Consider the following 5,372-nt stretch of genomic DNA (forward strand, 5'->3'; position numbering starts at 1 on the left):
TCCACACCAAAGAGCCCTCATTCTGGGGCCAATCAGATTCCAAGGACATGAGTAGGAGGAGTCCCACAGGTTGCTCAAGCTGTTGGTAAAACTGGGCTATGTAGAGTAAAGAAGAGCGGGCTACAATGTGTTCAGAAAATCTGTCATTAAAACTAGGAATCATTCAGGAACCCCAAGGAAGGGAGTTGCATTACGAGTAGTCAAATAAATAGAAAACTATGGAGAGTACTGTCGACTCCATGAAAAACAATTCAGCCCTATAATCACAAATACCCCCATAAATCTAGAAAACAATATAAGTAATGTATGATTATATCTAATTTCACAAGAGTTGGTGATCATTTACATTCTTCAAAATCAAGCATCAGATCACTCATTACTTTGGTATCAAAATAACTCCTGAAATGCTTTAGTTCTTATATTAAATCCAATCTTGTTTTGAGAAAAATATTTGCTGCGACAGGGGTTAAGTTTATTTTTGTCCTTCTACAAACCATTATACTATCAAATTATTAACCCAGATGAACAAAGGTATTGATTTCTCTGTAATATATTCAACCCCTCCCATTCAGTTCACAGCCGTAGCCTCTGATATAAAGCAGTTGCTGTAATCAGAAAATGTGAAAAAGCAATATGCCTCAAATTAAATGGCACAAGAGTCTATTCTGTTGTGAACAATGTTTTAGCTAATTACTATGACTGACTCGTCTTAGGTCTTATAAAGAGATGTATATCTAGAAGTAAATCACTAAATGCACTACATTTCATGTGTGCATGAAACACACTCCCAAACATAATAACAGAAAGCCAGGTAAGGTTTTCAAAGTAAAATCACATTCCTTTATAGTCCTGGTATTGATAAACAGAGCTAAGACCTAACACAGGAATTAACTGTTAAATTCTACATTCAATGTTATATTTTGGGAAAAAAAATTTAAAACAACACTAAAAATCATAGCAAATTGTAATTAGAATAATCTTATCACACCCCACACGCTTACTGAGGAGGAACTTTAAAAAGTTATTTTCCCGAAGTCTTAGATCTGCTTAGAGGAGGAATCAAGACCAGAACCAGACCTCTTAATGTTTAGTCCTTTAAACTACGCCAACCTGTCTGCCAACTAAAACCAGATTTTACATCATATGTAAATTAGAAAAGTCCTAAGGATACTTGGGGAGGAGTAGTATATTTTTCGTCCTTTAAAGGACATTATTTTAAAATATGTTATTGACATAACTAACAGGAAAGAAAGGAGGGAGGGAGGGAGGGAGGAAAGGAGGGAAGGAGAGAGGGATGTCAAAACCATCTCATTTCCAGAATCCTATGAATCCTATTATACTTTCAGTTCTACTTCCACGCATAAATTTATGACACCAGAAGAACCTTTGAACCACTTCGACTTCCTCCTACTCTGAAAAAGATATTAAGAGGCAAAAACTAAAATTGACAGGGCCATTAAAACATGACAGCGAGTTTTAACAGTCCTCCCTCTAACCTGACAGTTCAGATCATTCCTCATTTCACCAGAGTCACAGAAAACTTTTCAGCTCCAAAGTCAGACTCTTATATCCTTGAAACCAGAGTTGATTTCTGTACTTATTCTAACTGAAATTCTCTCAATAAATTTCTGTCTCAATTTAACAGCATAGCATATTATATTTCTAGAATAGGCTCCATTGATGAGGAGTTGTCAGAAATAAATGAGGTAATATATATGGAAATACTCTGTAAATTTAAAATTACTATAACACATGGAAGGTACTGTATTAAAAAGAACTTTATAAGTGTGCTGCTGATGTGAATACCGCCATCCTTAGTGGTAAATCATTAAATGCATTTCGTCTACTATCATTACTTCATTTTAACACTATAATGGAGGTTCTGGTCAGCGCAGTAAGACAAGAAAGTAATTAAGGGAAAAAAAAGAATAAGAATTGGTAAAGAAGAAGCAAAACTTTCCGTATTTATACATTATATAACAAAGTGGCTGATTTAAGGTCAAGGTTTTATTAATGTTTCTTCAGTTTTGTGCAAGGTATCCAGAATGGAAACTCAGTTTTATTGCCAAGAATGTGAGGTATGATGTTAGATATTATTCTAGAAATAAAAATGATAGAACAGGTAGACCACACTCAGTGACTTTAAAAGTCATACATGGTAGGATAAAGGCCATATGGCTCAAATTGAATACAGAAAGCATAGGAAAGTGGATGTACAAACTTGAGAAGAATATTCAATTCTAAATTACTCATAAGTAGGCTCTCCTCTTTGTGATTATCACCACCACCCGAGGTTTCCCTGCATGAGGACTGGACTACTAAATCATAGTAGGTCCAGAGGAGAAGGAATTGTGTCGATTAAAAAGCAAGAGGTCCACATGGTAGGAACCCAGCAGATTTTGGTTTCTCCAACATTTTCTGATATATTCATCTCTGCACTCCTCCATTATCAAAGACTATTATAAAGTTATGTTTAGGTAGTATATATTTTAGCACAATATTAAAAGCCTTATCAACTGTTACTTACTACCTTGAATTTTGTAATGTTTTTAACAGGGTTCTTTTGTTTTCCATAAAATTTAGTGCAATTTAAGCTACTCAGTAATTATAATATGTCTTAGACCTATATTTTTACAATATTCTTTACTCAGAAAGAGATTTAAAACCGTTTAATCATGTTACAAAATACACATTGATATTTTAAAATGGTTACACAAGCTCTGTGAATGTATGACAAATACTTTCTAGTGAATTCAAGGTTGAATTATCTGCAATATGAAAGCAAGGGGTATCAGTTACTTAAATGTACCAACTATTTAACTTTTATCTTTGTGTTTAGTAGTGTTTCAGATATTTCCCCTCTAAATATTACATGATGGAGCAAAACTGTAAGGCAGAAGCAGCAAGCACGTAGAGCCTTCTGTTTTAGCTATGTGAAAAAAAGTATCTAGTATCAATCAGAGAAAAATTGAGAGAGAAGTTACTGAATGGCTGAAAATATACTAAATGCTAGGAGAAAAATGTTGTTCCATATACTATAAGCCAGACCTTTCTAAATAACTTAGAAACTATATAAATTTTGATATCTTCCTTACACAAGCCAGAGACTAATTAGCTTGTAGACTTTTAAAACTGGTGGAGGGCTTCCCTGTGGCGCAGTGGTTAAGAATCCACCTGCTAGTGCAGGGGACACGGGTTCGAGCCCTGCTCCGGGAAGATCCCACATGCCACGAAGCATCTAAGCCCGTGTGCCACAACTACTGGGCCTGCGCGTCTGGAGCCTGTGCTCCGCAACAAGAGAGGCCGCGATAGTGAGAGGCCCATGCACCGCGATGAAGAGTGGCCCCCGCTTGCCACAACTAGAGAAAGCCCTCGCACAGAAACGAAGACTCAACACAGCAAAAATAAATTAATGAATTAATGTTAGATGCAGGCTTGTGACATCCTCTGTCACATAGGGGAGGACGTAAGTCAGGCACCGGCAGATAAGCAAAGCTTTCAAAAAAAAAGAAAGACAGGAGTAGGCAGAGGGCTAAAACACAAACATGCACAAGAAGGATTTTAGGCAAAGTGTGCCATTTGCAGAATTAAACATCAATCCTACTTGGTTAGCATATGCAGGTAGTACTTTATAAGTGCCATTTAAAAAAAAAACAGTAAATATTAAATGATACTGATATGTGAGTATATTTCTGACTACCTACTGGCTAATCTTTGCTACTTAGTAAAAGGTTAAATTTGATTATTCAGAAACTTACTACCTAACTTAAAAATTAGCCATGGTGTTTGTTTTTTCTTCATATTATTACAAGATTTTTGGTGTCGTTCACTATTCATCAGCAATCTCTAGTGGAATGGTAGGTAAGGACAAATGTTGAGTATACGCATCACACTTTGCAGGGTATCTTAAACTTTGAGGATAAAGGGCAAAACTTTATTTGATGGAAATTTTGCAATTTTGAGTCTTTGGCCTCGATTAGCATGGACAATATAAGTTAACGATATATAATGATTTGAAAAGTCATTCTTCATTTCTAATATAACTGAGAAATTAATAATCTGATAGCTATTCTCCACTATTAAACACAGAGCTTTTTTTTACCCAAGCAACGCATATGTACTGAAAGTCAGGAAACAGTTTTCTTCCAGATCTATGAATAATGAGGGAGAAGAAAGATTTCAAAATGGGATATAAAAACTGCACAAAGATGTATGATGTGACATAACTCAGAATATATCAACAATATCAGAGAACTTGCCAGTATTCAAAAACAGGTGCCACACTGTTTCTTACTCTTGCCTACTGTCAAAAAATTGAGACAACTGCCACATTACCTTGTCAGATGAACAGAGTCATCAGGACTCCTCTGAGCCTTTACTGCAGTAGCCTGAGAGGACGTTCTGTTCCTTTCCTGTTAGCATCAAAGCCAAACTGAGGTCATACTACACCTCTTCCACCACAAGAAGGCACAGAACATGCAGCCCAAAAGTCACCCTCAGGACTCAGTACTGAAGATCTGGTAGTGTAAGTATAAAGCAGAGAACATGGCACAGTGCAAATCTAAAAATCTTTAAGATGGGTTCCTAAAATATAGCCCTATATAATAAATTAGAAAAAAATAAGGTGGAGGGTCCTACCTTGCAGATCTTGTACAGAGATTCCTGGCCATCTCCTCCGGTATCTTTAAAGTAATCATGTGCAGGAAATGTACGATGAATATCTCGAGTAATAACACTCTCCTGGGCTGAGTCCTAAAAAAAAAGTAGACTTGGTCATTAATTTTAAATTTCTTAATTATGAAAATTAATGTCAAAAAATTTCAAACAGCACAAAAATAGTATGCTGCTCTCTCCATAAAAAAACAAAAAACACTGCCTTCCATCCCAGACCCATAGTCCCATTCATCAGAGATAAATACTATCAACAATTTCTTTTGTGTCCTTTCATCCATCTATCTTTAGACTTGTGACTGTGTGTTTATGTGAGGGGGAGGGGAGGGAGGGAAGTTGTATACACACTTCTCCATCCTTTGCTTTCTGAAGCACAAATAGAAGAAAACTATCTGCTCTTTTCACTTAATGGGATAACTTATAGAATATTCTTGATCAGTACATGCAAATGTATTTTATTTTTTTTAATAGCAACTATTAAAAAGAATGAGGCACACTTGGATATGGACATATCATAATTTATTTAATATTTTCTTATTAATGATTTTTTTTGCATTTTTTTCTATTTATATCACAAATAATATCACTAGGAACATTTTTTTTTTTTTTTTTTTTTTTTTTTTTTTTTTTTTTTTTTTTTTTTTAGGTGGGGTGGGAGGATGAGGAGAGAGGGCAAGTGCAGGGGCGTGAAATAGAAATAT

The 5,372-nt window shown here is 35.4% G+C and overlaps 1 protein-coding gene across 1 annotated transcript in view; it reads right to left on the reverse strand.

Annotated features, from left to right (window-relative positions):
- The window catches only part of LOC103090117 (rab GTPase-activating protein 1-like, isoform 10), a 282,259-nt gene extending 277,513 nt beyond the window's left edge, over positions 1–4,746 (reverse strand). Inside the window, exon 1 of the mRNA XM_007451371.1 lies at positions 4,639–4,746. The gene's annotated coding sequence lies outside the window, so the exon portion shown is untranslated. The remainder of the gene's footprint in view (positions 1–4,638) is intronic.
- Between the last annotated feature and the right edge of the window lie 626 nt (positions 4,747–5,372).

Source organism: Lipotes vexillifer, unplaced genomic scaffold (genome assembly GCF_000442215.2).
Source record: "Lipotes vexillifer unplaced genomic scaffold, Lipotes_vexillifer_v1.1 scaffold1113, whole genome shotgun sequence".
Classification (NCBI taxonomy): domain Eukaryota; kingdom Metazoa; phylum Chordata; class Mammalia; order Artiodactyla; family Lipotidae; genus Lipotes; species Lipotes vexillifer.